The following is a 24,063-nucleotide window of genomic DNA, read 5'->3' on the forward strand; positions in this document are numbered from 1 at the left end:
AATGCAGCACATCAGGCTTCCCTGTCCATCATCAACTCCCGGAGCTTGCTCAAACTCATGTCCATCAACTTGGTGATGCCATCCAACCATCTCATCCTCTGTTGTCCCCTTTTCCTCCTGCCTTCAATCTTTCCCAGCATCATGGTTTTTCTAAAGAGTCAGTTCTTCACATCAGGTGGCCAAAGTATTGGCGTTTCAGCATCAGTCCTTCCAATGAATATTCAGGACTGATTTCCTTTAGGATAGACTGGTTTGATCTTCCTGCAGTCCAAGGGACTCTCAGGTCTTCTCCCACACCACAGTTCAAAAGCATCAATTTACCCTTCTCACCATTTACTAAACCATGTGCTTTATTTCCCTGCCTTGTATATTATCTGTTTCCCCGTCTCGGATGTCCATTCTTCAAGGGCAGAGATATTTACTTGTTTTCTTCATGGCTGTTTCCCCAGAATTTAGAATAATGCCTGACACACAATAGATGCTCAATAAACATGCACTGAATGAATGAATCACCTGCTTGGCTGGCTCTCTGGGAGTGAGTGTCAGCCTCCTTGAGTTGGTGTTACATTGTTTAAAGGCAGAATTCAGGGGCAATCTTAATGGACCTAAGCCACATCACTGCTTATCATGCTGTCCACCTGTCCATCACCTACACCACCATCAATGTCCCTGCCTGCACTCAGCAGAGAGTCCTGTATATTCCTAATATCTGTTTTTTTTTTCTAAATGGACATCCCCTAGTTTTTTTATTTAATTTTTAAAATTATAGTTGATTTACAATGTTGTGTTAGTTTTAGTGTACAGCAAAGTGATTCAGTAATACATGCCGCTGCTGCTGCTAAGTCGCTTCAGTCACGTCCAACTCTGTGCCACACCATAGCCCACCAGGCTCCCCGTCCCTGGGATTCTCCAGGCAAGAGCACTGGAGTGGGTTGCCATTTCCTTCTCCAATGCATGAAAGTGAAAAGTGAAAGTGAAGTCGCTCAGTCGTGTCCGACTCCTAGCGACCACATGGACTGCAGCTTTCCAGGCTCCTCTGTCCATGGGATTTGCCAGGCAAGAGTACTCGAGTGGGTTGCCATTGCCTTCTCCTCAGTAATACATATACACTATCTATTCTTTTTCAGATTCTTTTCCCTTATAGGTTATTACAGACATTAAGTAAAGTTCCCTGTGCTGCACAGTAGGTCCTTGTTGGTAATCTATTTTATAAATAGCAGTGTGTATGTTATTCTCCAACTCCTAATTTATCCCTCCCCCTGCCACTTTTCCCTTTGGTAACCACATCTGTTCTCTATGTCTATGAGTTTGTTTCTCTTTTGTAAATAAGTACATTTGTGTCATATTTTAGATTCCACATAAAAGTGATATCATATGGATTTATCTGACACTTTACTCAGCATGAAAATCTCTAGGACCATCCACTTTGCTGCAAATGGCATTATTTCCACTCTATTTTATGGCTGAGTAACGTTCCACCCTGGGCTTTCCTGGTCGCTCAGTGGTAAAGAATCCACCTGCCAATGCAGGAGATGCGGGTTTGATCCCTGGTCCTCAAAAATCCTCTGGAGAAGGAAATGGTAACCCACTCCAGTATTCTTGCCTGGGAAATCCCATGGACAGAGGAGCCTGGTGGGCTAGAGTCCATGGGGTCACAACATTTCTTTAGCATCCACTCAGAGCTATTGTCTGCCTTGTAGTAGCAAAAGAGTCAGACACGACTTAGCGACTAAACAACAATATTCCACTGTGTGTAGGTATATGTATATATGCATAAATATATATACTAGCGATCTCCTAATTTTAAAAGCAGAAAATTAAAAAGTGCTCAAGCATTGAGGGCTTGGTCCACTCACCTTAAGAGTCACTGCTTGGAAACGTCTTTATAACCCTTGGACCTTGCAGAAAGCTGAACTCTAGATAGGATGAAGAGAAGCAGTCCCTGGGATAGAATCTATTGGCAGTTTTAATAAGTTGGGAAGTATTATATCGTCTCTCATTGTTTTTTGGGGGGAGGATAGACCCCAATGACTGAAGGATCTTGTTTACTGAGTTCAGGCTTAGCCTCCCTGTTGTAAGGCCTTCCATGGCCTTTTCTCTGCTCACAGAGAACATTAACAAGTTCATGGGGGTAGCAGGCTTGAAGGAGCTGAGCGTGAGCTCACATGTGTATGAAAAGAGCACTGTGAGGGGAGAAAACCAAGATGGATTGAGGAAAGGTTGGAGGAGCCAAGAGAGGAGAGAGAACGAAAGCAAGGAGGCCAAATGGGGACTTCGGTTCATCGAGCACATGGGATGTTCACGGCGGCCCCTTCCTTGCTCTGTCTATACAATCTTTAGCAAAACATATGCGACCAACTCCATGTGCTTGTGCCAAGAGAAGTCATTGTTGGCGGGGGATGAGTTTGGTAAAGAAGGACAGGAGACAATTGACATGTGAGGAACAAATCTAACACTTGGACAAACTTAATTTTAAATATTGATCAAAAGTTGGTGGTGATGACCCAGTGAGTCTACTCCTAGGAGTACATGTATCCAAAAGAATTGAAAACAAGTGTTTGAACAAAAAGTTGTACATGACTGTTCATGGCAGCACTATTTCCAATAGGCAAAGATGGAAAACAACCCAGACGCCCTTGAACGGATGAATGATAAACGAAACATGGTCTGTGGTTACGATGGAGCATTATTTGGTCCCCGAAAGAAACACAGTACTGAAACACAATCTGATGAAGCGTGGAGCCAAATGAAAGAAGCCAGTCACAAAAAACCATGTTACATACGTCCACTCATCTAAAATGTCCAGGACAGGCAAATCTGTGGAGACATAAAGTACATTAGTGATTGCTTAGGGAGCAGGGCACCTCTGAAGGTGATGGCTTAACGGTATAAAGACTCTCAGACCAAGACAAAATTCTCAAATCAACTGTGGTGATCGCTGTGCAACTGTGAATATACTAAAATCCATTAAACTGTCGACTTTAACGGGAGAATCATACAGTATGTGAGCTCAGTAAAATTACTTAAAAATAGAATAGTTGAGGATTTCCTTGGTGGCCCAGTGGAAATCTAAGACTCTGAGCTCCCAATGCAAAGGGCCTAGGTTGAATCTCTGGTCAGGGAACTAGACCCTGAGTGCCACCACTAAAAGGTGGCATGAAAGTGGAAGTGAAGTCGCTCAGCTCAGGCGTGTCTGACTCTTTGCGACCCCATGGACTGCAGCCCACCAGGCTCCTCCATCCATGGGATTTTCCAGGCAAGAGTACTGGAGTGGGGTGCCATTTCCTCCTCCAGGAGATCTTCCCAACCCAGGGATTGAACCTGGGTCTCCTGCATTGTAGGCAGATGCTTTACCATCTGAGCCACCAGGGAAGTCCAAGATCCAGCATAGCCAAATAAATAAATATCAAAAGTAGAAAAGTTGGTGGCACACCTGCAGAAGATTCACAATATATAAGATGCCATGACTCATCCACCCAAAACCACAGCCTGAAGTCATCGTCAAGCGGGCAGGAGGGTCTGGACCATAGGGCAGAACCAAGGGGCGGGGGTTGAACTAGACATTTCCTTAAAGACCCCCATTGAAAACAACACCAGCCTCTTTGCCACATGAAAGGGGGGAAAGGTGGAGGCACAGAAAAGTCACCAGCACCCTCTCCTGTGGGGCAAACCCCTCTCAGCCCTTCCCTGTTGACTATCATGGCTCTGCCCTCTGAAAACATGCTGTATTTCATAAACTGGAAGTAGCACCCAAGACAAAGTGTGTCTGTTTAGAATTAAGGCCCTTTTAATCTTGGAGATTAATGGGGGTCAACCAAGAGGAGAGGGTGGAGGGCCTTAAAGGCTCCCCCTTCTCTCCTTGCAGTATGACTTGAAGCCCGGGCCAAGCATCACTGTGGCCTCTGGGACTGTCTGTGGTCTGGCTGGGACCACCCGGCTTAGCTGGGACCAACACAGGGCCAGGATCCTCTGGGTCTAATTCTAAGCACTGAAACTTTCTTTTTTTAACTGAAGGAGAGTTGATTACAATGTGTTAGTGTCTGGTGTAAAGTGACTGAGTACATATGTATTTTCTTTTTCATATTCTTTTCCATTATGGCTTATTATAGGATATTGAATACAGTTTGCTGTGCTATATACTAGGACCTATATACACTAGGACTATAATTTTATACGTAGTGTTTTTTATCTGCTAATCCCAAACTCCTAATTTATCTTTCCCCCATCCCCTTTTCCCTTCGGTAGCCATAAGTTTGTTTTCCGTGTCTGTGAGCCTGTTTCATAAAAAGTTTATCAGTGTCATATTTTAGATTCCACATATAAGTGATATCATATGGTATTTGCCTTTCTGTAACTTATTCCACTTAGTATGATCATCTCTAGGTCCACTCATGTTGCTGCAAATGGCATTATTTCACTCTTATTTTCTGGCTGAGTAGTATTCCATTGCATATATGCACCACATCTTCTTTATCCATTCAGGGGTCAATGGACATTTAGGTTGTCTCCATGTCTTGGCTACTATAAATGATGTTGCAATAAACATTGGGGTGCATGTATCTTTTTTTTAATATTTTCACTGGACTATAGTTGATTTACAATGCTGTCTGGAAGGTATCTTTTTGAACTATCAGTTCAGTTCACTCAGTTGTGTCCGATTCTGTGACCCCATGAGCTGCAGCACGCCAGGCCTCCCTGTCCATCACCAACTCCCGGAGTTCACCCAAACTCATATCCATTGAGTCGGTGATGCCATCCAACTGTCTCATCCTCTGTCATCCCCTTCTCCTACCCTCAATCTTTCCCAGCATCAGGGTCTTTTCCAATGAGTCAGCTCTTTGCATCAGGTGGCCAAAGTACTGGAGTTTCAGCTTCAACATCAGTCTTTCCAATGAACACTCAGGACTCATCTCCTTTAGGATGGACTGGTTGGATCTCCTTGCAGTCCAAGGGACTCTCAAGAGTCTTCTCCAACACCACAGTTCAAACCCATCATTTCTTTGATGCTCAGCTTTCTTTATAGTCCAACTCTCACATCCATACATGACCACTGGAAAAACCATAGCCTTGACTAGACAGACCTTTGTTGGAAAAGTAATGTCTCTGCTTTTTAATATGCTGTCTAGGTTGGACATAACTTTCCTTCCAAGGAGAAAGCGTCTTTTAATTTCATGGCTGCAATCACCATCTGCAGTGATTTTGGAGCCCCCCAAAATATAGTCTCTCACTGTTTCCACTGTTTGCCCATCTATTTCCCATGAAGTGATGGGACCAGACGCCATGATCTTAGTTTTCTAAATGTTGAGCTTTAAGCCAACTTTTCCACTCTCCTCTTTCACTTTCATCAAGAGTTTCTTCTTCACTTTCTGCCATAAGGGTGGTGTCATGTGCATAGCTTAAGTTATTCATATTTCTCCCAGCAATCTTGATTCCAGCTTGTGCTTCATCCAGCCCAGCGTTTCTCATGATGTACTCTGCATATAAGTTAAAAAAGCAGGATGACAATATACAGTCTTGATGTACTCCTTCTCCTATTTGGAACCAATCCATTGTTCCACGTTCAGTTCTAACTGTTGCTTCCTGACCTGCATACAGGTTTCTCAAGAGGGAGGTCAGGTGGTCTGGTATTCCCATCTCTTTCAGAATTTTCCAGTTTGTTGTGATCCACACAAAGGCTTTGGCATAGTCAATAAAGCAGAAATAGATGTTTTTCTGGAACTCTCTTCCTTTTTCAATGATCCAATGGATGTTGGCAATTTGATCTCTGGTTCCTCTGCCTTTTCTAAAACCAGCTTGAACATCTGGAAGTTCCCGGTTCACGTATTGCTGAAGCCTGGCTTGGAGAATTTTGAGCATTACTTTACTAGCGTGTGAGATGATAAATATATGTCTAGAAGTGGAACATATGGCAACTCTATTTTTAGATTTTTGAGAAACTTCCATGCTATTTTTCATATTGGTTGCATCAATTAATACTCCTACCAACAGTGCACAAGGGTTTTCTTTTCTTCACATCCCCTCCAGCACTTGTTATTTGTAGACTTTTTATTAATGGCCATTCTGACTGGTATGAGGTGTTACTTCATTGTGGTTTTGATTTGCATTTTTCTAACCATTATAGCTTTTCATATGCCTATGTATATCTTCTTTGGAGAAATGCCTATTTCAGTCTTCTGCTCATTTTTTGATTGGGTTGTTTTTTTTTGTTTCAAGTTGTATGTTGTTCAACCCCTAAGTGTGTCTAACTCTTGGTGATGCCATGGACTTCAGCATGCCAGGCTCCTCTGTTCTTCACTGTCTCCTGGAGTTTGCTAAACTCATGGCCATTGAGTCCGTGATGCCATCCAACCATCTCATCTTCTATCAACCCTTTTGCTCCTGCCCTCAATCTTTCCCAGCATCAGGGCTTTTCCAATGAGTCAGCTTTTCGTATCAGGGGTCCAAAGTATCGGAGCTTCAGTTTCAGCATCAGTCCTTCCAACCAATATTCAGGGTTGATTTCCTTTAGGATTGACTGGTTTGATCTCCTTGCAGTCCAAGGGCCTCTCAAGAGTCTTTGCCAGCACCACAATTTGAAAGCATCAATTCTTCAGTGCTCAGCCTTTTTTATGGTTCAACTTTCACATCTGTACATGACTACTGGAAAAACCATAGACTATATAGACTTTTGTCAGCAAAGTGATGTCTTTACTTTTTAATACAGTGTCTAAGTTTGTCATAGCTTTTCTTCCAAGGAGCAAATGTCTTTTAATTTCATGGCTGCAGTCATCATCCACAGTGATTTTGGAGTCCAAGAAAATAAAAACTGACACTGTTTCCACTTTTTATCCATCTATTTGCCATGAAGTGATGGGACTGGATGCCATGATCTTAGTTTTTTGAATGATGAGTTTTAAACCACCTTTTTCACTTTCCTCCTTCACCTTCATCAGGAGGCTCTTTAGTTCCTCGTCACTTTCTTCCACCAGAGTGGGTTATCATTTGCATACCTAAAGTTATTGATATTTCTCCTGACAATCTTGATTTCACCTTGTGATTCATTCAGTCCGGCATTTCTCATGATGCACTCTGAATATAAGTTAAATAAACAGGGTGACAGTATTATACAGCGTTGATGCACTCCTTTCCCAATTTTGAATTAATCTGTTGCTTCATGTCTGGTTCTAACTGTTGCTTCTTGACACACATACTCATTTCTCAGGAGACAGGAAAAGGAGTCTGGAATTCCCATCTCTTTAAGAATTTTTCACAGTTTGTTTTGTGATCCACACAGTCAAAGACTTTAGTGTAATCAATGAAGCAGAAATAGATGCGTCTGTGGAATTCCCTTGTTTTTCGTATGATCCAGTGAATGTTGGCAATTTGGTCTCTGGTTCCTCTACCTTTTCCAAATCTAGCTGGTACATCTGGAAGTTCTGAGTTCACATACTGCTGAAGTCGAGCTTGAAGGATTTTGAGCATTACCTTGCAATTATGTGAAAGGAGCACAATTGTACAGTAGTTTGAACATTCTTCGGCATTGCCTTTCTTTAGGATTAGAATGAAAACTGACCTTCAATTTGTATGAGCTGTTTGTAAATTCAAGTTGTATGAGCTGTTTGTATATTTTGGAATTAAGCCCTTGTCAGTCGCATCATTTGTAAATATTTTCTCCCAATTCATAGGTTATCTTTTCATTTTATTTTATGGCTTATTTTGCTGGGCAACAGCTTGTAAGTTTGATTCGGTTCCATTTGTTTATTTTCTAAGCACTGACACTTTTTAACAAAGGGCAGAGAAAAGACTGTTGGAGGCCCAGCCTTGGCCGTGAACATTCAAGTGTTTCTAATTTGGGTGATGGTTTTTCCTCCTGGGGCTGGTCTACAACTAGCTTCCTTGAACACTGGATCTCCATGGAGGACAAAGAAAGCCCAGGTCCATGGTGGTCTTTTGACTGTGGTCCCAAGTTTCTTCCACCATGGCTTGCCCTCAGCCCTCCTCCTGGCAAAGCCCCTTCCTTTGCATCCTGTGGGCTAGACTTGGTGCTCCCAGAGCCCTCATCATCACAGCTGCCTTACACCCCGGCATCTTCAGTTTTTATCTGCATGACAAGCTTGATACTTATCCCTGATGCTGTCTTCACAGACATTTAATGAACAGGCTATTAGTGGGCAGCTTATTCCCACCTAACTGCTCTACTGGATGTGAGCACGTGTAGAGGCGAATGTGGTCCTAAGGATGATGGCTGCCCATGTGACCAGGCTCTAGCTATGTGGGCAAGATATGGCTGCCAAATGCATATTTGAGCTCTAGGAAAATGGTGTCCTTTGTGGAAATACCAAAGCATAAACACACACAACTTTGAAACTTTCGTGTTTTCTCCCCTGCTACAGCTTAACAGAGGCTTCCCAGGTGGCTCAGCGGTAAAGAATCTGCCTGCCAAACAGGAGATGTGGGCTCTATCCCTGGGTTGGGAAGATCCCCTGGAGAAGGAAATGACAACCTTCAGTATTCTTGCCTGGAAAATGCCATGGACAGAGGCACCTGGTAGGCTATAGCCCAGGGGGGTCCTAAAGAATTGGACACAACTTAGGGGCTCAACAACAGCAATAACTTAGCAGAGTCTGGCTTCCTGCGGGGGCGGGGTGTTACACAGCAGCCCCTAGCTCAACATCAAGTTACTCCATGGCTTCAGTAGGGGGCGTCCTCCCAGCCAATCTGCCTCGGTCAGCCACCCAGGGCCCCACTGTCTCTCTCTGTGCTCTGCACACCCACCTGGGTGTCCAGCCGCCACCGAGGTGATCGGGAAGTACTAAGGCAGTACGCTTTCCTTGCCACCAAAATAATCACCAGGAGCCCCTTTGATTTGCAAGGAAATCGGGGCTTCTTAATGCACTTGCTGTCAGGCCGGCCCTTTGAACAAGCTCACTCCATAATTTAGAGTTTGAATCTCGTTTTAAATGGCAGTTAAAAATTGTATGTGGCAGTTCACAATGAAATTTAGCTTGACAGCTTGGACATAAAACTAAAAATAAATGACTTCACATCCAAATAATAAGTAATAACAATGTTAGGCTGCATAAGAATAGCAGGGCTGGATTCAAATACAATATTAATTTTAGGAATATGAGTGACTGGGGAGAGACAGAGGCAAAGAAACAAATCCTTCATATAGCAATCGTCTCCTCTTATCCCCCAGGCAACTGGCTGCCTTTCACCTCCGCGGCACAGCAATTATGCGGTGTAATGGAGGCACCGCAAATAAGCAGAAAGATTTTATTAAACCAAATGAGCAAATCATCTGCGTATTATTGCGATTTGATTGACACTGACAAGTGTCGAGCAGACTCGGATGTGAATATGATAAAGAAGCTTGCAGAAAAGCTCTTGATAATGTTACTCTTGATAAAGTTGCCCGGCCACCCTCTCTAAGTAAATAAAGGGGAGAAGAAGATGACGCATATTAATTTGCCCAGTTTGCAGCCTACTGGAGGACGAGAGCGGGGGGAAAGAAAGTTGCAATGGGTTCAGCGTATGGCATTTTCTATGAATACCAAAATTGCATTCATGATTCGCATAGACTTTACGGTAATATATTAATATTAAAACTAAAGGTCATTCCACATAACAGTTAAGCTGCCTGAGCTTCAACCTTTATATCAATAACAGACTCGGGAAAGTAAGTAAGAGATATTTGAATACTCTAAAATATATATATATATATATATTTTTTTTATTTGGGAAGATTGCTGGGCTAACGTGAGCTCAGGTGGCCCCTCACCCACCTGCCTTCTCCAGGGACAATTAAAGGGCTACCTGGAGGATGGCTGCATCTGAGACAGCTGGGGCTGCCAGGGAGGAGAGGTGATTAATTGCCACAGGCCTTCAGGCCCTCGCACAGGGCTGCGTTTCACTAATGATTCCCTTATGAGCTGGCGGCGGGCGCTGCCACCGATGGGGCTCTACAGTCAGCACAAAACTTTACTCGGCTGCTCAGGGTGCTCCGAGCAAAGGGCCTCCAACGAGGCAGTCTCTGTCGAGGACGATTTATGGGAGACCTGCCTGGAGGCAGGGGGCTGGCTGCGATGACGTCTGGAGTGCCCTCCAGGGGGTGGTTTGCTCTGATTCTGTCAGCTGGGCTAGCTCCAGAAGAGCATCCTGGCTGGCTGGGTGGGTGGGAGAGTGGGTGCATAGACCGACTCTGAAGTTTTCTTGGATGAGACAAAAGCGGTCATCAGCTAAATTGAGAGGCTGTTGACATGAGGGTAGGGTGCCATTTCTGTAGAGGGAATTAAGTCAGTGTTCAGAGAAGAGAGTGTCTGTTGATGAAAAGTTTATCAGACCCCCATGGGCACATGCCCAGGTCTGGTTGGCTCAGAAAGGAGGACAGAGAACCTGATGGCTGAGGATCACCATCCAGTGACCTTGCCAACAGCTTGAGACTGGCCACAGATAGAGTCTTTCCACCGTGGAAATTGGCAAACGCTTTAAACTGGGCTCCCTCTCCACTAGCCAGCTTGCAAACATTTTAGCAGCAATCCGATGGCTGACTCAGGACGACATGTGGGAAATTTCACTTCCCACGAGCAGCTGGGTTGTTGCTATGTTTACTCGCTTATATGGGCATAGAACATAGATTTTTTTCTAAAAAAATTTATATTTATTGAAGTATTATATAAGTTACAGGTGTACAATAGAGTGAGTCACAATTTTTTTTTGGCCTCGTTGTTCATTGGGAGCTCAGAATCTTAACCACTGGACCACCAGGGAAGTCCCAGTGAGTCATAACTTTTAAAGGCTATACTCCATTAATAGTTATTATAAAATATTAGCTATAATTTCTGTGTTGTACAATATATGCTTTGTCACTCAGTCATGTATGACTCCTTGCGACCTCATGGACTGTAGCCCGCCAGACTCCTCTGTCCATGGAATTCTCCAGGCAAGAATACTGGAGTGGGTTGCCATTTCCTTCTCCAGGGGATCTTCCTGACCTGAGGATTGAGCCATTTCCTTCTCCAGGGGATCTTCCTGACCTGAGGATTGAACCTGAATCTTTTACGTGTCTTGCAGATATGTGGCAGGCAGATTCTTTACTACTGCGACCACCTGGAAAGCCCCATGTATAATCTATCCTTGTGGCTTTTATCTTTTTAAGATTTTCGGTGGTGGGGGTGGATCATTTTTAGTCTTTATTGAACCTGTTTGCAATATTGCTTCTGCTTTATGTTTTGATTTTTTGGCAGCGAGGCATGCGGGATTAGCACCCTGACCAGGGATTGCACCTGCACCCCCTGAATTGGAAGGCGAAGCTCAACCGCTGGATCACCAGGGAAGCCCCTCTCTGTAGTTTATTTTATTCATAATAGTTTGTACCGCTTAATCCCCTACTTCTGTACTCCCCTCCCCCTACCTTCTCCCCGGATAACCACTAGTCTGTTCTGTGAGTCAGCTTCTTTGTTATATTCGCTAGTTTGTTGTACTGTTTAGATTCTACATATTAGTGAGCTCATCTAGTATTTGTCTTTCTCTGACTTATTTCACTAAGCATCATGCCCTCCAAGTCCATCCGTGTTGCTGTAAAGGGCAAAATTTCATTCCTTTTTATGGCTGAGTAGTAGAGCATAGTTTCTTTCACACAGAAAATTTGTGAAGTCCCATTTGGTGCAAAGCAAAGGCGGGGAAGACTCGATTTAGCACCACTTAAGGCAATGATTCCAACCACGTCTTTTGGTAATTTTCTGCCTGTTTTGAGAAAAGAATTTGGGCCTCTGACTTTTTAGTCTTCTCCCCGCCCAGCCGGCTCCTCTCCCAGGTGGCACTCGAGTGAGTGGCATGGGCAAGTGGCTTCAGTGCCTGCATCTCTCTGGAGGAGTCCCTTGACTACTGGCTCTCCCTCACCTGCCTGTCATTTTAAAGTGTTATAACTAGAGATCTGGTCAGTCTCCCTGACAGTCTCGTCTCGGACATGTCGAACCTGCTTCCCACCCACAACCTTCTGGCCTAAGTAGGGCTCTCATCTGGCATCTGTTGTGGCATCTCCTTGGGTCTCCTGGACGAGGGAAGCTCCTGGTGCAGCCACACCGGGAGGGAATGGAATGGGAGGTAGCTCCGGGTAGTTGAGGTCTGGTGCCTGATCACATACCACCTCCCCATTGTTGGGGCCCCCTCCAGGCTGGTGCAGAGGCAAGGGATGAATTTCCAGGGTCCTAAGGAGAGCTGGGGGGCTTCCCAGGTGACTCAGTGGTAAAGAATCTGCCTGCAATGTAGGAGGTGCGGGTTCGATCCCTGGGTCAGGAAGATCCCCTAGAGAAGGAAATGGCAACCCACTCCAGTATCCTTGCCTGGAGAATTCCATGGACAGAGGAGCCTGGCGGGCTACGGTCCATGGGGCTGCAAAGAGTCGGACATGACTTAGCTGCTGAAATGCAGCCGCAAGGGGAGCCAGGGCAGACATGCTTCTTCCTTTGGCTTCTGCCATTTCTCTCCCTCTCCAGGCCAAAGTATGGAGCAGAGACAGAAGGTCCCGCATCTGACTGCTCTCTTCCCCACTCCATCTCTCCCGTCTTCCTCCTCCCACACCTGCCAGAGCCAAAGCCTCTATCTCAGTGTTCTTGAAATGAAGTAGGTGGATCATGACCAGCATCCATCAAAGAGACAAAAGCAAAAGCAGAATTTTAAAAGTGAGCAAATACCACATATAACAAGGTGAAGAATTGTTCCTTGAAACTTGTTTCGATTATATGTACATATGCGCGCACACATGGCAGTTCTGGTTAAAATGTAAAATGAAAAGATGCTCCACACTGCTGATTGTTAGAAAAATACAAATCAAAACAGCAATGAGGTGTCACCTCACACCAGTCAGAATGACCACCATCAAAGTCTACAGATAATGAACGGGGGAGAGGGCATAGAGAAAAAGGAACCCTCCTGCACTGTTCCTGGGAATGCAAGTTGGTGCAGCCACTATGGAAAGCAGTATGGAGGCTCCTAAAAAACTAGAGTTGCCATGTGATTCAGAATCCCACTCCTGGGCAAACAACTGGAGAAAACTCTAATTGGAAAAGATACCCCAATATTCACAGCAGCACTATTTACAATAGCCAAGACATGAAAGCAACCTGAGCGTCTATCAATAGATGACTGGATAAAGAAGATATGGTATATATAAACAATGGAATATTACTCAGCCATTTGCAGCAACATGGATGGACCTACAGACTGTCATACTAAGTGAAGTCAGTCAAAGACAAATATATGATATTACTTATATACGGACTCTAAAAAAAATGATGCAAATGAACTTTATGAAACAGAACTAGACTCACAGATATAAAGAACAAACTTATGGTTATCAAAGGGGAAAGTTGGGGGGAGGAAAAAATTAGGAGTTTGGCATTAACATGTACATACTTCTACATATAAAATATAATAGATAAAAAAACAAGGACTGGAAATGGAAACCCACTCTAGTATTCATACCTGGAAAACCCCATGGATAGTGGAGCCTGGCGGGCTATAGTCCACAGGCTCACAGAGAGTCGGACACGACTGAGTGACTAACGTAACAACATATAGCACAGGGAACTAAACTCATCTACATAGTACTGCTGCTGCTGCTAAGTCGCGTCAGTCGTGTCCGACTCTGTGCGACCCCATAGATGGCAGCCCACCAGGCTCCCCCGTCCCTGGGATTCTCCAGGCAAGAACACTGGAGTGGGTTGCCATTTCCTTCTCCAATGCATGAAAGTGAAAAGTGAAAATGAACTCGCTCAGTTGTGTCCGATTCTTAGCGACCCCATGGACTGCAGCCTACCAGGCTCCTCTGTCCATGGGATTGTCCAGGCAAGAGTACTGGAGTGGGGTGCCGACCCAATCAAAAAATGGGCCAAAGAACTAAATAGACATTTCTCCAAAGAAGACATCCAGATGGCTAACAAACACATGAAAAGATGCTCAACATCATCAAAACCACAATGAGGTACCATTTCACGCCAGTCAGAATGGCTGCGATCCAAAAGTCTACAAGCAATAAATACTGGAGAGGATGTGGAGAAAAGGGAACCCTCTTACACTGTTGGTGGAGTGGGGTGCCATTGTCTTCTCCGGACACTTCAGCTGTCCCATGCTGATTGTTGAAGAGGCTGTTTTGCTTTGACTCACACCCACTGGGTCCTCCTCTGGATTAGCCAGCCACCAGCCCATGTGTAGCAATGGGCCCTGAGCTACACACATGCCAGGACATACTCGGAGCTAAACTGATTACTGCTGAGAAGTCTCCATCATATATCCTGGTTTCGGATGCCTAATGAGTCACGCATGACTTTGATGAGCAAGTCCACGTGAGATGATAAAAAAGACAAACCAGGACTTCCCTGGTGGCTCAGTGGTAAACAATCTGCCTGCCGATGAAGGAAACATGGGTTCAATCCCTGGTCTGGGAAGATCCCATATGTCACGGAGCAACTGAGCCCATGAGCCACAACTACTGAGCTGTGGCAATATTAGTATACCGTGTATACCAATTAGTACACGTACACTAATTCCTGCTCTGGAGCCCGGGAACTACACCTACTGAGCCCCGAGGCCTAGAGCCTGTGCTCTGCAACAACAGAGGCCACAACAGTAAGCCCTGGCACCACCACTCGAGAGGAGCCCCCTCACCGCAACGAGAGGAAAAGCCTGCACAGCAACGAAGACCCAGCACAGCTAACAACAAATGAAATTTTAATTTAAAAAAACTTAAAAATAAAATAGATGTACAACTCACAGTGTGATACACCAGAGTATTGCATGCTCATTCACTAGGTCTTTACACACATCCCATTAATGCTAGTAAAAGTGAGATACATACCCATCAATATATTTTATGCCCTTCTGTTCAAGAATACACACAATGATCATATCCTTCCCTGTTTAATTTTGTATACTGGTCTGAGGGAAAAATAAACAAGGCTATATATTTTTTGGAATAATAGGTCTTTAAATTCTAAGAAATTCCAAGGGATAAAATCAGTCAGATATATCTTAAATGTTAACTGCCATTTCCCTGTATTCTTCTGCTAACAGAATTAGAAACCACCCCCGTAGTGTATTTGATATCTGTCAGGATGTATATAGGCTTCCCTGATAGCTCAGTTGGTAAAGAATCTGCCTGCAATGCAGGAAACCCCAGTTCGCTTCCTGGGTCAGTAAGATCCACTGGAGAAGGGATAGGCTACCCATTCCAGTATTCTTGGGCTTCCTTTACGGCTCAGTTGCTAAAGAATCTGCCTGCAATACAGGAGACCTAGGTTGGGAAGATCCCCTGGAGAAGGGGATGGCTACCCACTCCAGTATTCTGGCCTGGAGAATTCCACCGTCTGTATAGTCCATGGGGTCACAAAGGGTCAGACGTGACTAAGCGACTTCACCTTCTTTCAAGACATATATATATATATATATATACACACACACACATACACACTAATTCTTGCTTTCTTTACAGCCTACTGTTACCAAAACTTTATTTTGAACCAAGAGACTTTTCCCAAGGCCCCATCGTAAACACTATTTTCCCATGGCTAACATACAGAGCACTCTGTAACCTGGCACTCACACCTTATATAAGCTGAGCCTATGAGACGCTCCCAAACTTACCTATCCATTCGTACAATCATTCCATTAGAAAGTACCAGCATATGTGCTAAGACCTTAGCAAGTCAAAGCCTTTCTCCTCCTAGAATTTACATTCCAGTAAAGAAGAGAAAAAAGCAAACAATTATAGACTGTACGAGGTGATATGAAGGGAATGTGCAGAGTGAGGGGATTGATTGGGGGTGACTTTAAGGGGAGGTGTCAGGGAAGGCCCCAGAGGCGGTGGCACTGGATCTGTGAGTCAGCTACGGGAGGGCCAAGTAAAAGCTAAGAGGACAGAGTGCAAGGCTTTATGGTGGGGAGAACCTGGCCTACTGACACATCAGCTGAGCAGGTGGGGAGCACCTTGAGAAGAGATGGAAGTGGTCAGTGGAAGCCAGTTCACCTGGGACCTGAGGATCCATTTTATGTTAAGAGCATCTGAAGTCAAAGATCACTCCTTTGTCTTTATTCATGTGTGTGCTGCACTGTGCTTAGTTGCTCAGTTTTTTGCGTGTCCAGTTTTTTGCGACTCCACGGACTGTAGCCCACCAGGCTCCTCCGTCCATGGGGATTCTCCAGGCAAGAATACTGGAGTGGCTTGCCATTTCCTCTTCCACGGGACCTTCCCAATCCAGGGATTGAAGCCAGGCCTCCCACATGGCAGACAGAATCTTTACTGTCTGAGTCACCAAGGAAGCCCAAGAATACTGGAGTGGGTAGCCTATTCCTTCTCCAGGGGAATTTCCTCATCCAGGAATCGAACTGGGGTCTCCTGCATTGCAGGTGGATTCTTTACCTTCTAAGCTACTAGGAATGCCAGTCTTTACTCATAACTGTCCCCAAATAGGGGGAAACTCTCATATTCCTCACCTACTAAATGGATAAACAAACTGTGGCACAGCTGTTTAAAGCCATGCTACTCAGCAATAAGAGGGAACGAACAGCTAATACATGCAACAAGGCAGATGCAATTCCAATGCATTATGCCAAGTGTATCTGTTATCTATGTGTGTGCGTGTGTGTTCAGTCATGTCCAGTTCTTTGTGACTCCATGGATTGTAACCCACCAGGCTTCTCTGTCCATGAGACTTTCCAGGCAAGAATACTGAAGTGGGTTGCCACTTCCTCCTCCAGGGAATCTTCCTGATCCAGGGATCGAACCTGAGTCTCCTGCATCTCCTGCATTGGCAGACAGATTCTTTACCACTGAGCCACCTGGGAAGCCCCATCTGTTATCTATGCTGTGTAACAAATCATCCCCAAACTCAGAAGAGGCAAAAAATATAATCTTACCATGTGTCAGAAAGGAAAATTGGAAATATCAAATGAGAGGGACAATAGCCCATTATAAAAGTTGCAGTTATACTGTTTCAGTTCTAGAGAGAAAGTGAACGCTGCATCAGTCTTCACAAATGAGCCTCACCCATGGAGATCTGCAATGTGGTAGAGATAGAATCATGTAATTCACAGTTCTTATTAGTCACATTCTTGCTGTTGCTGTCCAGTCGCTCAGTCGTGCCTGATTCTTTATGGACTGTAGCCCACCAGGCTCCTCTGTCTATGGGATTTCCCATGCAAGAATACTGGACTGGGCTGCCATTTCATTCTCCGGGGGATCTTCCTGACCCAGGAATAGAACTTGCGTCTCTTGCACCTCCTACATTGGCAGGTGGATTCTTTACCAGTAGCGCCAGCAGGGAAGCCTTAGTCACGTTACTGGAAGCAAAATGTACTATTTTGTTGGGTCATCTGGGAAAAGAGAACGTCCCATGACATGACACAGTCTTGATATGCATGAGATGGCGTGTGGCTGATATAATCCTTGGCTGTGAGTATACAGAGCAACGGAACCCAGTGCTGGTTCCCTGCTGACACCTCTGGGACCCCAGACCCTCAGTGCTTCAAAGCTTTGGTTTCCTTCACCTGCATTAGTTGTGGCTGGGAATCCATCTCTAAGGTTCCTTCCTTCTGTGAATTATTAGCTATCATTCTGTGACTTGACCACACGCTGCTTCTTGTGTGATACTCTTTCCTGCCTTCCCAGGTAGGGCTGGAGGCTCCTGCATCCCTCTAGCACATGCATGAGACTTCCTGGGGCTATTTGGGTACTACCTGCACGAATCTGCTATATCTGCTGGCCACCCGCTCCACCTGTTTAATCTTTTCTGTCAAATGAACTCACTTTTTTTTTTAATTTTATTTTTAAACTTTACATAATTGTATTAGTTTTGCCAAATATCAAAATGAATCCACCACAGGTACACATGTGTTATCTCACTTGTAAAAAACTTAAATTTGACTACGTTTATTTTAAAAGTAAACTTTATGTCACAATAGCAAGTGGAAGAAAATCGGCGAGACTAGTCAGTTTGAAGCCAACTATAAAATGAATACAATGAGGGCATAGTGATGGAGCCAATTACAGCTGGAAACTTGGGTCTAAGTCCTTTTTCTTTTTTTTTTTTTAAGATGGGGGCTCTATGTCTTTTCAATTTTTTAAGTGATTGAAGAGCGGCAATAAAGACCTATTAGCACCAAACTGAGGTGTTCTCCCTGCTTTAACTAAAGGCTTAAAAGATAACTGAAAAGTGAATAACTTTGTCCTTTGGTGATTTGGGCTTATTTAATGCCATGTCTATATGCCATCCAATACCATTTCCCACTACACACTGATGTGTCTGTCCTCTATAGGGCTTCCCGGGTGGCTCGGTAATAAAGAATCTGCCTGCCAATGTAGGAGACGCAGGTTCGATCCCTGGGCTGGGAAGATCCCCTGGAGGAGAAAATGGCAACCCACTCCAGTATTCTTGCCTGGAGAATCCCATGGACAGAGGAACCTGGCGGGCTATAGTCCATGGGGTCACAGCGAGTCAGACACGACTTAGGGACTGAGCCATGCACACACACATATGTCCTCCATATTCGGGGAAGTGTTGAAACTGTTATGCATTATAATTATTTCAAAGTTGTTTCTCTTGACTGATCTCCCAGAGAACAGGTGGGTTCTGGTTTATCCATCTCTGCATCCTTAGCGGACGTCCCTTTACCTCCTTCAGAGGACTTGGGACACGCGGCACAGGTCAAGCCATCAGGGGTGTGAGAAGGAGGTGAGGGCGGCTGCCATCATCAGTGAGGCTGGGATTTGAGTTCCGTCAGGAGCTCTGCCTGAAGTTCTAAAGAGGGGAAATTAGACTCCAAAGGAGGATTTGGCCCAAGTTCAGGTACTGTTTTGAGGTGATTTTCAGAGTTATGTTAAATCTCCATGTGGGTTCAAGGCTGCAAAACAGCAGCTACCCAGAACTAACATGTACAAGCAATGAAGGGACTTCCCCGGCGGTCCCGAGGTTAAAACCCCACGCTCCCAACGCAGGGGGCCTGTGTTTGATCCCTAGTCAGGGAACTAGATCCCATGCACTGCAACCAAGAGTGCGCACGCCACAAGGAGATCAAAGGTCCCGTGTACTGTGCCTGAGACCGAGAATGGCCAAAAAAAAAAAAACTAAAAAAATCCATCTTGCCTATATAATAATTCCCTAAAAATTGAATTACAAAATAAAGAATAAATAAAAGCAGTGAACATTTTGGAGTGAATTTTTTTTAAATGAAAAGACATGGAGTTTAGGGTTTTCAATTTTTTTTTTCCTTGAAAAATGAGAGCATCCCCTACAGGGTGCCAACACGGGTAGAAGGTACCTTAAAAGGCTGGAAGGGCCGTAGACAAACTTGTATACCTGTGCTCAGAGCAACACTTCACCACAGTCAAGAAATAGAAACAACCCCAATGACCGCCAACTGATGAACAAACAAAATGTGGCTAGAATATCACACAGTCATGAAAAGGAACGAAGCACAGAAACATTCTACAGCACGGTCAAACGTTGAAAACATTGTGTTAAATGAAAGAAGTCAGATACAAAAGGTCACATGTTATATGATTTGGTTTACATGAAATGTCCAGAAGACAGCAGATGAGTGGTTGCCAGGGGCTGGGAGGATAAGATACGATGAAAGGCTGTTGAAGTTTCCTTTTGAGGTGATGAAAGTGTTCTAGAATTGATGCAGTATGTGAGTGCCATCACAATAAAGCTGTTACCAAAAAGGCTTGGAGGAGCACAGCTTTGTAAACCAGCTGGGAGGGTAATGGGTAATGAGGTTTGTTTACAGCTGTGGTCCTCAGGCCTGACTGCCCATGAGAATCACCAGGGGAGTATCAGGAACCAATGCCAGCCCCACTTGGACTGCTCACATAAGAAGCTCCTGGGGGTGCGACTGGCCTTTACAGTTTTTTAAATCTCCCCAGGTGATTCTGAGAGGTAGGGAATACTGGCTCAGGAAACTGGCAAATGCAGATGCAGACTTGACCCAGATGCGTGTGTCCTTGCTCATGACCAGACTGGCCCACCTTGCTTTGTCCCCATCAAAGCCCCTTCTTCTCCATTTTGTGACCTTTGAAAATAAGTCAGCTGCCCGAGAAGCTACGTGCTCAACCTTCACTATTCATTAGGGAAACACAAACCAAATCCACAATGAGATACCACTTCACACCCATGAGGATGGCTATTATTGAAAGATGCACAAGTGTTGGTGAGGATGTAGAGAAACTGGAACCCTTGTGCAGTATTGGCAGGAATTGGAAAATGGTGCAGTCATTAAGGAAAACAGTATGGAGATGCCCCAAAAAGTTAAACTTAGGGACTTCCCTGGTGGTACAGTGGTTAAGAATAGGCCTGCCAATGCAGGGAACATGGGTTCAATCCATGGCCCAGAAGATCCCACATGCCTCAGCACAATGCAACAAAGAGTAGCTCCCGCTCTCTGCACCTGGAGAAAGCTCGCATGCAGCAACGAAGACTCAGCGCAGCCAAAAATAAATAAAAAATTTTAAAAAGTTAAACTTTGATGCTTTTGTAACCTTGCAATTGCACTCTTAGGTATATATCCAAAAGAACTGAAAGCAGTTAAACAAGCTTACACAGGTTCATAGAAGCTTTATTCACAATAGCCAAGAGGTAGAAACAACCCAATTAATCACCGGCAATGAATGATTAAACAAAACGCGGCATATACACACAATGGAATATGATTCAGCCTTAAAAAGGAATGAGATTCTGACACATGCTACCACATGGATAAATCTTGAGAACATTATGCTAAGTAAAATAAGCCAGACATAAAAAGGCAAATATTGCATGATTCCACCTACCTGAGATACTTAGATGCAGCAGTTTCACGGAGACCAAATGTAGATTAGGTTACCAGAGGCTGAGGGAAGTGGGGAGTTACTTTTGATACAGTGGGAACAGAATTTCTGTTTGGGATGATTTAAGAGTTCTTGAGATGGATAGTGTGACGGTTGCACAAAACTATGAATGTACATAATGCCACTGAATTGCATAATGGTTAAATGATAACATCTGGACTTTCCTGGTGGTACAGTGGATAAGAATCCGCTCACCAATCCAAGGGACACATGTCTGGGAAGATCCCTGGTCCCAGAAGATTCCATATGCCACAGAGCAACTAAGCGCCTGTGTGCCGCACTACTGAGCCCGAGTGCTGCAACTACTGAAGCCTGTGTGCCGAGAGCCCGTGCTCTTCAACAAGAGAAACCACGGCAATAAGAGGCCCCAAGCACCGCAACGAAGAGTAGCCCCGACTCATCGTAACTAGAAAAAGCCTGCACGTGACAACGAAGACCCAGCACAACCAAAACATAAATCATTAAAATTTTAAAAAAGCAGCAGCAGTGGAGGGGGAACTTTCCTGGTGATCCACTGGCTAAGACTCTGTGCTCCCAATGCATGGGGTCTGGGTTTGATTCCTGGTCAGGGAACTAGATTCCATATGCCACAACTAAAGAGTTTGCATGCTGCACACCAGTGCATGCTAAATTAGACCCAGTGCAGCTAAGTTTAAAAAAAAAACAAACAGTGGAGGCGTAGGGCATGCACCAACCTGGGTTCAGACCCTGTGATGGTGGGCTGCCAGCTTCATCTCTCTGCACCTTGGTTCCCTCACCCACAAAAGCAGGATAACCATAGGGGCCACCTGTTTGGGATGTGGTGCAGACTGAATGAAATAATAGGCAAAACGCTCAGTTCAGAAGCTGGTATACAGTAAGCGCTCAGTAATGGCTATGGATATCACCACCACCATTACCAGCATCATTATCCAGACGCACACTGATATGTCTGCCTTCACTCTGACGTCCATTCAAAAGGCAGAGTGTGTCTGGGGGTGATGAAAACGTTCTGGCATTAGATAGTGGCGATGGTTTCACAAGCTCCGTGAAGTGGTGCCTTTTCGGAATGTAAATTGGATGTAGACAAAACAGTTAGCTGTGCTGTGCTCAGTCGTGTCCAACTCTTTTGCAAGCCCATGGACTGTAGCTCACCACGTTTCTCTGTCCTGGGGATTTCCCAGGCAAGAATACTGGAGTGGGTTGCCATTTCCTCCTCCAGGGAATCTTCCCAACCCAGGGATCAAACCCGTGTCTCCTGCATTGGCAGGCAGATTCTTTACCACTAGCACCACCTAGGAAACCCGTAGAAACTATAATCACATAGTAACGTAGACACATGTAAGAATCGCATAGTACGAAATACGTATTTGCTAAGCGGCAAAGTCAGGACCACACGGCAGAGAAATACTCGAGCTGCTGTTTGAGAAGAATCTCAGTTCCTGGTATCAGTGACCAGCTGGGGCTGGGTCTTGGGACCTCAGTCACCTCTGTTCTCTCTGCAGCTGCCCCACCATTCTTGGGGGCTTGTCTGGCTCCCGAGAGGCACACAGAGGAGGCAGGCAGGAGTCTAGGCCTTTCGGGAACAAAGCCGAGATAGACCACCTGGGGAATGACTGCTGAAAGGGCCAAGTTCACTGACATTCCAGATCTACAGTCTGTGCTCCTTACCACGTCACACCTACCGCCTGTAGCGTTCCCTCGGCCTCCTCCTGGGAAGATCTCTTCTCCTCGGATGTCAAGACAAACCTGCAGGGCAGAAAAGGGGGAGTAAGATGGTGATGACCAGCTCTCCCAGCCCCGGTTTCCTCGTTACTGACTAGAGGCTAACAACGCTGGCTTGAGAGCCCACTGGGATGGGGAGGGGTGATGCAGATTCCTGGGAGAGGGCTGCAGGCCCAGGTAAATGCTCAGAAAGAGCACCTACCTCGTGACGTTAAGCAGCAGCACCTGCTTGGGCAGCGGGCGGTCCCACACCTTCCATGTGCTGGGCAGGTAATTTCTACCTGGAAGACTCAGCAACCCCAGCCTGGGATCTGAGAGCCCAGCTGGAGTGAGGATGTGGAATCAAGCACTTGGCAGGGTGTGGGAAGTGTTCCAGCTAAGTCACTTCAGTCATGTCCAACTCTCTGCAACCCTGTGGACTGTAGCCCTCCAGGGTCCTCTGTCCATAGAATTCTCCAGACAAGAATACTGGAGTGGGTTGCCATTTCCTCCTTCAGAGGATCTTCCCAACCCAGGGATTGAACCTGTGTCTCTTCTGTCTCCTGCAGTGGCAGGCGGGTTCTTTACCACTAACGCCTCCTGGGAAGTCCTCACGGTGCTGGACATAGAGGGTGGAGTCTCAGGTTTCTCAAAACTCAGACCTTGGAATTCTCTGAACTGGCGTAATATTCCCTCTGGGGCAGGAAAGACAATCCCCCACCCCTCACCCCGCCCTATGACTGTGTGATAAGGTGGAAACCTAGCAACACCCACCCCGAATCCACGAGGGGAACACTGGCTGGAAAACGTGCAAACTACAGCCACAAAGCAAATGTGTGGGCTCTCAGGAGAGACAAAGAGAAGAGCCTGCTCACTCTGGAGGTTCAAAAAGATGAATGAGGGAAAAATCACCCCAAACAATGTGAAGTTCAGTGTTCTTATGATTATTTAGGAAAGCTATTACAGTATGCTTTAAATATGCACTGTTCATTGTATGCACATCTCAAAGCGTTTGAGCTGTAAGAGGTGAGCTATTGTAAGTCCCCTGATCTTTGTGGTTTATCTATCCGGTCTCATCTCTTTTCAGAAACAGGGTGAAAGGAGCTATATCTGAAGGCTGAGACTCCTGGTGATGGGTTGGAGGTCAAACAGCCAGCTGATGGCTGGGCCTCCGATTCCAGCCCCTGTGAAGTTTCCACAAATATTTATGAGCCTTTCGATGGCCGGATGGTGGGGAAAATGTTGAGAAAAATTACAGGGAGTGTTTACATTTAGGATTTGCCAGCAACTCGCTGTGTAACTGAAGTGGCTTCTCTTCGGGCCTCCGTTTCCTCATCTGAAATATGGGGCCAGAAAAAGCAGCCTCCAAGACTTCTTTTTGCTCCAAGAACAGAGTGAAGATTTGTGAATAGTTTTTCTAATTTCTAAAGCAATGTAGGGACTTCCCTGGAGGTCCAGTGGTTGGGACTCTGCATGTCCACTGCAGGGGGCATGGGATCAACCCCTGGTGGGGGAATGAA

General features: G+C 45.2%; 1 long non-coding RNA gene and 1 other non-coding gene across 2 annotated transcripts; both read right to left on the reverse strand.

Annotated features, from left to right (window-relative positions):
* Positions 1-2,394: 2,394 nt before the first annotated feature.
* On the reverse strand, positions 2,395-22,656 carry LOC129631425 (uncharacterized). The gene is made up of 2 exons (XR_008704035.1): positions 22,525-22,656; positions 2,395-2,817 (listed from the first exon to the last, which is right to left on the reverse strand). It is a non-coding gene; the product is annotated as an uncharacterized LOC129631425 (long non-coding RNA).
* TRNAC-ACA (transfer RNA cysteine (anticodon ACA)) lies at positions 3,301-3,372 on the reverse strand. The gene has a single exon. It is a non-coding gene; the product is annotated as a tRNA-Cys (tRNA).
* Positions 22,657-24,063: the final 1,407 nt, after the last annotated feature.

This window comes from Bubalus kerabau, chromosome 17, assembly GCF_029407905.1.
Source record: "Bubalus kerabau isolate K-KA32 ecotype Philippines breed swamp buffalo chromosome 17, PCC_UOA_SB_1v2, whole genome shotgun sequence".
Taxonomy (NCBI): domain Eukaryota; kingdom Metazoa; phylum Chordata; class Mammalia; order Artiodactyla; family Bovidae; genus Bubalus; species Bubalus kerabau.